At 44.9% G+C, this 11,674-nt stretch overlaps 1 protein-coding gene across 13 annotated transcripts in view; it reads left to right on the top strand.

Moving 5' to 3' along the window:
• RBFOX1 (RNA binding fox-1 homolog 1) overlaps window positions 1-11,674 on the top strand; it is a 2,181,496-nt gene that overhangs the window by 314,539 nt on the left and 1,855,283 nt on the right. The gene's annotated exons all lie outside the window — the stretch shown is intronic.

Here is an 11,674-nt window from a genome sequence, read left to right as displayed (position 1 = left end):
CATAGGTCACTTATTCCAGGAGGCATATGCCACTTCCTCCAGGAAGTATATGCCACTTCCTCCAAGTCACCATGTGACTTCCCAAGTTTGAGATGGGTTTCTCCTGTGTCTCCCACAGTACTTATTACACTGTTTACAATTGACTGTTCATATGTTTTATTCCTCTGTAGACTGTAAGCTTCAGGAGCATAGGGTCCCTGGATTCTTGTATACCTTTGACTCTTAAGCTCCCTGCCATAAGGTCTAATATAGTGCCTGTACTTGGTAGGTGTGCAATTAATATTGATTGAATAGTGATTTTTAACCCTCTCTTTTCTCTCATTTTTATCCAAACATCTCAAGAGTGGTCTATACTCAATGTCTTTTTTTTTTCTTTTGCGGTACGCGAGCCTCTCACTGCTGTGGCCTCTCCCGTTGCAGAGCACAGGCTCCGGACGCGCAGGCTCAGCGGCCATGGCTCACGGGCCCAGCCGCTCCGCGGCATGTGGAATCGTCCCAGACTGGGGCACGAACCCGTGTCCCCTGCATCGGCAGGTGGACTCCCAACCACTGCGCCACCAGGGAAGCCCTCAATGTCTTCTTTTATCTCAGTCTACTGCAAGTTGACTGTTGGGCCTGTCATTGGACTTCTCTGGGAGAGATGCCTGGGGATTCTATGCTGCCAAACTCATCAGATACCCTCCAGCCCTAACCTTATTTGTCCTCCCTGTGGCACTTCATACCACCAGCCAGTCCTCCTTGACACTCTGTCTGTGATGGCAACCATGGTGCCCAGGTCTTGCAACATGGAGGGGCGTGCAGGGGCGTTTTGGCTAGCAGAGAACAGGAGATTTCGTTGGCTACTGGCAAACCTCTGTAGTGTGAGAATGGGTAATGCTGAGACCTAACTTCCTGCAAAGAATCGGAATTTCATCAAGGTTTTATTATAATTTTGGGGTCTGTAAATTCCCACATTCCTTCTACCAATTCTGTCCTCTTCTCAATACAAAACTGTGACCATTCTTAGGGCTGGAAGGGTGGGAAAATGCATGGAAGCAGCTTGCTACCTATCCTTAGTCTCTGGAGGTGGGGGGCTAGGGGGCTTTCACATGAACATTTCCAAGAGATCATAAGCACTCTCCTCTGTGGCCTGTGGTCAAAACTCAGAGATTCTTAATTCTGTATTTTGAATACCCCATGGTGGGAAACAGACATTTTCCTCCTTTCATGCCTTATAGACATTTCTGGAAGCAGGTCTGTTTAACAGAAGTATTCTAACTCAATTAGCTGGGAAGAAAAAGTACAAAAGAAAGCCATTGTGTAAATGTCAGGCCTTGTGGGACACCAGGGAAAGGGTGACAGTATAAGCTTTTGAATGTGTTTCCAATTCTATTTTCATATTAGGCCTTTGTGTGATGACTATTACCAATAATATGCCTTAATGCCCTTTGCCCTTGGGATGCTTTGGGTTCCCTTTTCTCTAGGAGGGTCCCAGGTCCTCTATACTGGAGAGTCTTCTCCCTTCTTTTAGGGTGGGAGGGTCACTTGTTCTACCTTAATATGTATTTCAATAGAAATTACTTGAGGACCATGGCCTTAGTTTTTTTACAACTTAAGTTTAGGGTTATGACCCTGGAATTTATGAGAATTTTTTTCCCCCCAGTGTATCATATCTATTGAGTCCACCCCATATTATTCTTTCCAGGACTTCATTCTCCTTGTCACTTGTTCATTCACTAGTTAATGTGTTCACTCATCCAATATGGTGCTGTGGCTGTGAGGACACAGAGAAGATGATCTTTTATTGGCTGTCTTTTATTTCCAGAGTGAGAAGCTTTGAAATCCCCAGCACTAATTTTGTCTCTAGCTCGAAGGCAGAGTTCTTCCTGAGCTCATGGCGAGGTTAGAATGACTTCTTATCATTCAGGAGAAAGAAAGATTTGATGGAAGAGATTTATTTCTGTTCCATCCAAGCTTATTTCCGAGGACACCATCCATGGCAAAGTGTGGTAATTGGGGATCTGCAGTGACATGTCAAGTTGGATCGGAGCCTCCAGCAATTTTACTTAGAGTCTGTGAAGGCTGCCTTTTTCCTAGATACTGGAACTGCCAGGGTCAGGACTCAATGAAAGAACCTCTTGGTCTTGTCACCTTTGGTTATGCATTGGATCAAGGCTGTGATGGTCGATTCTGGTGCCAGGAGCTACTATTAAACACCCGGAGTGTACAGAGCAATTTTTCAGGGTCAGGAGGAGAAGAAGCGGAGAGAACTGGGGGAGGAAAGAAAACTTCAGGGGGAATTTTTCTTAGAATCAGAGGATCAGACATTCTGGCACCACTGGGCTCTTTTCCTGGGGCGGATAACAAGGTCCTCAGGCTTGCAAGGGCTGGGGAACCTGCCTTTGTGTTCTGGGTGCAAGACAACTGATCTAGTGGACCGCAGGCCGCATTCCACTGCTCCCGGTATGCTTGCCTCTCTATAGATTTTTGTTTCTTGAATAACATTTTTATTGAGATATAACTCATATGCCATACAATTCACCCATTTAAGGAGTACAATTCAGTGGTTTCCAGGATGTGCAGCCATACTCACAGTAAGTTTTAAAACATTTCCATCACCCCCAACATCCTCATACTCATTAGCACTCACCTCCCACTTCCCATCCCCCTCCCCATCCCCCAGCAACCACTCATCTGCTTTCTGTCTCTTACCACAATTTATAAATGTACATTTACATGTGTGTGTGTGTGTGTACTGTCTCTCACTGCCAATAGACTGTGAGCTCCACGTGGGTAGGAGCCACATCTGTTTTATCCACCACTCCAAGCACACAGTACACATTTGTTGAAAATAATAGAGAAAGGAGTTTCTCCTCCCCCCTCCCCACAACTATAATGCGTCACCTTCTCCACTTGATTATGCTTCTCTCTGGATTAAATTTTCATTTCCTCCCACTGAATCTGTCCTTCTGGCTCTCTTCTTGGATTGTTGCATTTCTTCAGTCTAATAAGAAATGATAATAATAGCTTTTATTTGCATAACGTGTCTGTGTTTTTTTCTACCTTTATTGAAATATAATTGACATGTAACATTGTATAAGTTTAAGGTGTACAAGGTAATGATTTGATATATGTATATATTGCAAAATGACTATCACCACAATGAGGTTAACATCTATAATCACCACATTTTTGTGTGTGTGTGTGTGTAGTGAGATCTTTAAAAATCTACTCTCAGCAACTTCCAAATGTATTACAGTTCATTGCTGTTCGCTGTAGCCACCATGCTGTTCACTACATTCCCAGAACTGTTCATCTTATAACTGCAAGTTTATGCCTTTTCCCGGGTATGTACAGATATTTCTATTCAATTGTATGGGCTTTCTCTTCTGATTTCTTCCTCTTCGCTAAGGAAATGAATCCTTCTTTTGGGTTTATTCCCTCCTTTCTGTGTCATGTGAGGCCATCTGTGGCGTTGCCAAAAGCAAAAGGTGCAGTCCCAACTGCCTGTCACTTAAAGAATAGACTGATCATTTACAACCCCAAGAAGACTTGTTATGGGGTGAAAACCATACATTTTGGACAAAGGGCCAACTGTCCAATAAATTTTGGGAATCCATCCCAGTGTTCTTGCTTCTCTAGCTGGTGCACAATCAGTCGTCCTGGTCATCTCACCTCCTAAACAAAGAATTGGAGACAGGTGTCTTGCTGGTGAGATGCCATTGCATCAGACCTTGACCTTGGCAGCCACGACCAGTTTCTTATATGGATTGGTTTTGTAGCTTCTGCAGATTGAAGGATGGCACTTGAAATAGTTCAGTCACCCAGACCCAACAGTTGCTCTGCCCATCATCAGTAAGCAGGAGGCAGGGTTGATGTCAGGAAAAGGTATCTGGGGTTCGTTACTGTGGCTGCAACCTTAGGGAGACACTGGGTGAGAAAGATGACACAGATCAACCGAATAAACAGGGCTCAGAGCAAACAAGAACTGCCTCTTCCTTGTCCTTTGCTGAGCTACCTCCAAGGCATTCTGGGGTTCAGAAGGAAAAGTGGTACGTGTGTGTGTGTGTGTGTGTGTGTGAGAGAGAGAGAGAGAGAGAGAGAGAGAGAGAGAGTCACTCTGCATTAGAATTTGGAGGTCAATTTTCCTCTTTTTTGATGACCACCTATGGAATCTCATCTGTAAGGAGCTCTAAGATATTTTCCAATAGCCAGTCTGTTTAGGCTGGCGCCACGTGGAAATGAGATCTCGGAGAGGCGCCTGGGGGTGGGAGTCTCCACCCAGCCAAGCCTGGTCTTGCTCCGCCCGGTCACTCTCAGTTTTTATGCTGAGGTTAATGTGTGAACCTGTTTAGACTGGCTTAGGGCAGCTCTCCAGTTGCCTTCCCCGCACCAGGAAGATAGACAATAGACAAATAATCAAACACAAAAATATCCATTTGCAAAAGGTGGTACAGTATGTAAAGTGTGTCATGGCATTTACTTTAGATGGAGTGGTTAAAAATAAAAATTTTGGAGTTGGAGTTCAATACGTGCTGACCCACTCCTTCTGGTTATTACATTTTGCTTCTGGCTGATTTCCTGGTATTGGCTGATGTTTTTTCGTAATGTGTCCCATTTCCTAGAGATTGCAGGAAAACAAGAGTAAAACAAAAATCAACCGCAATATGGAGAAACCGCCTGAATAGCTTTAGAATGCTTTGAAACTGTTTATTTTTTGTTGTGTATTAGACAGGGAGACACTCACAAATGAGCCACAAGACAATTCACCTGCAGACACTCCACATCGACTCAGTCCCTTCTTGTGTATTTAATCAAATAGCAGCATAATAAATAAGCAGCGATTCATTTGGACACCAAATACCAAGTTGTTCTCCTAAGTGACCTGGATTGATTTTCATGTGTCGCAATTCATCAGAAGGAAGTGGCTTCACAGCTGGGAGTCCAAATACTCTAACACATTTCTGGTCTCACTTTCACTTTAATGGGCAAAAGACATTTGGTTTTCTGCCTTAGATGGTAAGCCTCACAATTAGTGAGACTGGAAATGCCAAACAAAGGCCCTCAGATGGATGGGCTTTCCTAGAACAGAAAGGCCTTGGGAGCAGCTGGGGGAAACCAGATGGAGATTGTACTTGGGAGAGGAAGGATGGGCCGTCTAGCTATATCCCACATCCTGTGGCCTCATGGACATATGGGCGTGCATGGCCCCAGGGCTGCATCACTTTGGAGTAGTTGTGAGTTATACCACACTTGTCCGAGTAAATGCTGATGTCAATAGCTAACATATATCGAGTCTTTATGATGCAACAAGCATCCTTCTAAGTGTATTACAAATGCTAACTCATTTAATCTTTACAACCACCCCACGAGGCAGGTAGCACTATAGGTTCCACTTTATAGAGCAGGAAACTGGGGCATCCAGAGGGAAAGTAACCTGCCCAGGGTCCCAGAGTGAGGTGGTGGTGGATCAGGTCTTCAATACTAGGCTTTCTAGAAAGAATGGGGCTAATTTCTATGTCTGTACATGGACAGGAATCCAACTCAAATGGTAGTAGTGGAATATTCAGATTAACAGCAAAAGGGCCTTGTGGTTGGAAGGGCTCTTTCTACGTTTAGGTGAAATCACCATCTAAACCACCATCATTATCTCCACCACCACTTATTGTCTCTGTATTTTGTTGGTAAATTCGTTGTCACTGTTGGTGGAGATGGGACAGGTAGCAGAGCAAAGTTTGTGGAGATAAGCACACAGTACTTTGGAATATAAGAGTTAGGTACATAGTAATGTAGGGATGGGTGATTGTTGTCACTTTGTCAGTTTTTGTCATCAGTAGTGAGCTGGCATAGTTTGGATAAATTCTGTGGTTTCCTGCAGTTCCTTTTCTGCCCACTGTCAGTGTGGGTATGTCCTCTCCTGTGCTTTCTCTCTCATCATACTCTCCTCATGTCCTCAGCTTTGCTCAGTGATGGCCTTAAGAACCCATGTTTTTCTTTTTTTAATTTATTTTTGTTGAAGCATAGTTGAATTACAATGTTGTGTTAATTACTACTGTACAGCAAAGTGACTCAGTTATACATATAAATATATATATTCTTTTTTATATTCTTTTCCATTATGGTTTATCACAGGATATTGAATATAAAAGAACTCATGTTTTGAAGTCAATATCTAAGATGTTTGATTTTTCACTCATCCTGCCAAATAACTGGGTTGGAAAGTCGTGGCACCTCTTCTTCATGTGTCCTCGTGAGGGGCTGAAACCTCTCTCCTGACTCAAGGCATTAGTCAGGGAAGGTAGACTATCTCTTAAGGGTTGACTGCCCCAATGTGGGTGTCCTCGGAGTTAAGTGAATAGGCTTTGAAAACAGACACATTTTTGAAACCTGGTTCTGACTATGTCTCACCTTGGGCAGGTCACCTATATCAGCTGATTTTCTGATTACCTCTCTGTAAAATGGAAGGAATGATATTCTCTTCAGAAACTTTTGGTAAGGAGTAATGATAAGAGTTAATGTTCCTTTTGAGCACCCCCTATATTTTGGCCACTGTGCTAGGAACTTAAATTTACCATCTCATTGGATACTCAGAACAGCTCCATGAGGCAGGGACTTTATCATTCCCATTTCACAGATGAGGAAACTGAGGCTTAGAGGGATGAAATAAAATGCCCAAAGTCAATGAAATGGTGGGACCTGGAACCTGTATGACTCCAGAGCCATTTCTCTTAACCTCTCAGCATGACAGAATGGGTCAAGTATTCAATGACTCCCCTTTTTCCTTTCCTCATGACGCTATGATCTTTATTTTGGGCATCCTGTGTGGGGATGAGAAATAAGGATTATTTTTCTCCTCTTTCTTTCTTGATGTGGTTCTGTCTGTTTGGGGTTCATCCTGTTCTGTCTCCTACATAAGAGGATCCTAGTAAAAGAACAGGACATTATGTCAGTCATATTGAAGATATCATAAAGATTAAAAACCCGGAGTGATGGCAACTCGACAGTTAAGGGAGAATTTCCACATTAGGACTGGGGTTTAAACTTTATCAGCCTTTTCATAGCACCAACACGTGGTGACATTCACAGAGGAGCATTTTATAGGGCATAGAAACCCAACACATGGTGAGGCACCTGGGTGTGTCCTCCTGACCTGCCGAACACAGGACCAGGCCTCAGAGCCTCTCATGGCTGCTCCTGTATCTGCTCCCTCTTTTTTCCTTCTAACCCGAAGTGTCACACACAGCTGGGTTTGCATACAGCATACAATATTGGTTTGAACCAGAAGGTCTGGTTTCTAACTCTGACTTTATCGCTTCCTCACCATGTGCTCGAACCTCCATTTCCTCATCTGTAAAATGGGGATAAAACTGTTGTCGTGAGGTTTCAATGTGAATTAGTACGTCAAGTCCTTAGAATAGTTCCCAGTCCCTGGTGAGTCTTCAATAAATGTCAGCCATTTGACCATTCTGAGTGCTTAATCACCAGTCAGGCCAGGTTAGCCCCCATGGGCAGACTAATGTTGGACATCAAAAGCATTACCTGTATTATGCTTATTAAATATCTTGGAGACCTTAAAAAAAAAATAAGACAGTGAGTTCAGAACTCTAAGAGTCAGAGATCAGCCAAGGGTGTTTTCTTCTTTGTGGCCCAATGATGAAGCGACTCATCTTCTACTTTTCATAAGTAAGGTGTGGACCCTTTCTTATTTCTAATAGGAATATTACAAGGCACACCGTATGCGTCTCTCATGGTGCAGAGCAAGCCTTTGCTTCACATCTCAGATGTGTGCCCTTTCCCTTGTGGAACTTAAGTAAATGGTTTCTTGGGAATAGAAGGGTTTAATCCAGGTGGTTCCGTGGACTCCCAGGAATCTTTCACCAAGTCCATCCTGTATCAAAGGATGGAGACTCTAACGTGGCTCAGAAGCTCCCCAGGCCTTCTGGGAAGGCCCCAGTCATTTATTTGTTCTTTCACATCTTTTGACAAAATTTATTGCATGGATACTATGTTCACAGTGCTCTTCTGGGCAGCGGGGACACAGCAGTGGACGAGACCGACAAAAATCTCTGACCTCATAGACCTTATATTCTTGGCAGGATTTCTCAGTCTTGGCACTATTAACATTTGGGGCCAGATGATGTCTCATTATGGGAGGCGGTCCTGTGCTTTGTAGGGTGTTTAGCAGCATTCTTGGTCTCTACCCACTAGAGGCCAGTAGCATTCCCTCCCACTGTTGTGACAAGCAGAATCTCTCCAGGCCATGCCACGTGGCCCCTGGGGGGCCAACCGCCCATGGCTGGGAGTCATTTTTCTATGGGGAAGGAGATGATGACCTGTAAAACAGCATCATGGAGAACAACTAACAGGGAGAAGGGGGGCGCCAGGGGAGGGGTTGGCTATTCTACAGAAGGTACAAAGCAAAGCCCACTGAGATGACATCTGAGCCAAGATGTAAAGAGGTGAGGGAGGCAGCCCTGTGAACATCCAGGAAAGGGCACCAGGGGGATCAGGCCAGACGGGTAACAGTGGTAGGAGCTAGGGGAAGATGGCCGCTGAAGGCTCTTCCTCTGAGGGAGGTAGGAGGTGCTGAAGGCTATAAGCAGAAGAGCAGCATGACCTGGCTTTTTTTTTTTTTTAGTTTATTTTATTTACTTATTTTTGGCTGCGTTGGGTCTTTGTTGCTGTGCGCGGGCTTTCTCTAGTTGCGGCGCACAGGCTTCTCATTGCGGTGGCTTCTCTTGATGCGGAGCACGGGCTCTAGGCATGTGGGCTTCAGTAGTTGTGGCTCACGGGCTCAGTAGTTGTGGCTCGCTGGCTCTAGAGCACAGGCTCAGTAGTTGTGGTGCACGGGCTTAGTTGCTCTGCAGCATGTAGAATCTTCCCGGGCCAGGGATCGAACCCGTGCCCCCTGCATTGGCAGGCGGATTCTTAACTACTGCGCCACCAGGGAAGTCCTTTTTTTTCCTTTGGCCACACCACCAAACTTCCCTGACCAGGGATCGAACCCGTGACCCCTGCAGCAGAAGCGTGGAGTCTTAACCACTGGACCACGAGGGAAGTCAACCTGACTTGTTTTTATGAAGGATGCTCTGGCCGTACAGGGCAAGGGCAGGCCCAGGGAGGATATTGAGGAGGCTGCTGTAATGATGGTGGTCCAGACCAGGGTGGTGGAGATGGAGATAGTGAGACTCTGATTGTTGGCTGTGTTCTAAGGGTGAGGCTGGGAGGATCTACTGATGGATCAGAGGTACAGTGAGAGGGGAAGAGAAGTATCGGGGATGATGCTGAGGCATCTGGAGTGAGCAGTGGAAGAAAGGCGTGTCAGAGTTCCCCCGGAAGCTGTTGGAAATGCTGGTCCTTGTCCCCAGCCTCGGGTGGGGTGGTGAAGGCCATAAAAGTGGTTCCTCTTCAGTTTTCTCATCACTGCTTTGGCCTGAGCTGTTCCACAACCCCTCCCCTACCTGCATCATAATCATTTTTAGGTGCTCTTAAATATGCAGATTCCTGAGCCCCACCCAAATATACTGAATTAGAATTACTAGGGGTGGAGCCTGGGAAACTGCATTTCAGTATATGCTCCAGATGATTTGGACATGGCTTGTTCTGAGAGCTCCAGCCCCAGGGCATGCACCAGGAATAGATCGCAGCTTCCTGTAGCAGAGGCTTCCTTTGCCTGGCTGTCTCCCTGGTCCCAAATCTTGGCCCCTATATTTATCCTTCCCTGCCCCCTCCCAAGGCTCCTCTGTATGGAACAGGCCTGTCCTGTACCACATCCTGTTTATCTTTCAGCTTCTTCATTTTGACCACCTGATGCCGTTCTTTCTGATGAGGTCTTCAGGTTTTCAGATTTTATTTTGGGTGGAAGGCTGACAACAGAGTTATAATCTTAGAACGGTAGAATTTCACACCTGCAAGGGACCTGTGAGGGCATCACAATCGTTTCATTTTCTTCCAGGTGAGGAAACTAAGGTTCAGAAGGAGAAATAAGTTTGTGCAGTTTGACCCAACAAGTAATGCTGCTAGCTGCTCTCGCTTGGAAAACATAAGATTCAACCGTGTTGCATCAGAATCTTTCCCTTTGCAGCCCCTGAGAAGGTTTTTCATCCCCTCACAAGCCTGTCCTGCCGTCTCAATTGCTGTTTTTGTTTTTAACTTAAGAAAATGATTACATATTTTGAGTGGAGTGTCAGCACTTTTCTAATTCCTCCATATTACAGTCTCCGAACCCTCTGAACTCTGGAAAATCAGGAAATTGGGGAAACTTTTAGGAGAATCGGAGGCTGTAAGTAAATTCTTGAAATTCATGATTTTGCTTGTTTTGCATTTTGCAAGAAAATATTGTCTCCAGAAGGGGAGGCTTCACAAAGCCAGACCTGAGCTGTAAAGACGGTGGGAGCCCAACTGCCCTGCAGAGAGCCTGGTTTTTCTAATCCTGCTGCTTGATAAATACTGTGCTAAATGGCTTTGGCCCCATCCCCCTGACTAACCAGATAACAAATGGATACTTTAATAACTTTGTGATAATACGGGTCATTCACCTTGTGGTACAACCACCTCTGCTGAGGGATTTCACATTGGGGTTATTTTATTATCATGGAAGTGTATTTGCTTTATAAAAGGGACTTACTTCATCACAATTATGAAGCTTCCTTTACCTAAGAACATCCTAAATTGCTCTCTCTGAATAGGCTGTTTCTTAATTTTAATTCTGAGAAGTTGGATATTGAGGAATGGGTGAAATAAAGGAAAAGTAAGTCACCGTCATCATTACCGTCAACATCATCATCACCATTATATCATCACTTTCATCGTCGTTGTCATTATTGTCACCTCTGTCATAGTCATTTTCATCGTCATCCCCATTACTGTTGTCATCATTACCATCATTTTCATCATCATCATCCTTATCAGTACAGCCACCGTTTATTGGTAACTTGTCCTTCATGTGTTCTAGCTCAGATGATCATCCTAACAGCTCTATATCAGGCAGGTACCACTTTTCTCTTTTCATGGATGATACACCTAGAGCTCAGAAGAGTCAACCTCCTTGTCCAAAGCCTCTCTGGAAAATGGCAATTTCTGGCACCACATTCCCTGGCACCTACTCTTACCTGATGGGTGTGGAACACACGTCCCATTCCAACTAAGGTTGGAGTCACCTGTCTCAGAGGTAAAACTTCCAGAGGCACATGGAGTAGTCAGAAGTGCCACATGGTGTAGACCATGGGCCCCCAACCCCCGGGCCACAGACTGGCACCGGTTCATGGCCTGTTAGGAACCGGGCCACACAGCAGGAGGTGAGCAGAGGGCAAGCGAGCAAAGCTTCATTTGTATTTACAGCCACTCCCCATTGCTCGCATTACTGCCTGAGCTCTGCCTCCTGTCAGCATTATGGTGAGTTGTATAATTATTTCATTATATATTACAATGTAATAATATTAGAAATAAAGTGCACAATAAATGTAATGCGCTTGAATCATCCCGAAACCACCCCCCACCCTGGGTCCGTGGAAAAATTGTCTTCCATGAGACCGGTCCCTGGTGCCAAAATGGTTGGGGACCGCTGGTATAGACCTAACCAGTAAATAATCAACTAACCTCGACTGACCTAATTGGGCTGATCACCTCTCTGTCAAAATAGGAAGAAGTGCTAACTCCGTCTCTACTTGGAATGCGATGTAACCTCTTCTTGAGC

This window comes from Globicephala melas, chromosome 15 (genome assembly GCF_963455315.2).
Source record: "Globicephala melas chromosome 15, mGloMel1.2, whole genome shotgun sequence".
NCBI classification, from domain to species: domain Eukaryota; kingdom Metazoa; phylum Chordata; class Mammalia; order Artiodactyla; family Delphinidae; genus Globicephala; species Globicephala melas.
The sequence above is the reverse complement of the archived record's forward strand: the minus strand, read 5'-3'. Positions and strand labels throughout refer to the sequence as shown.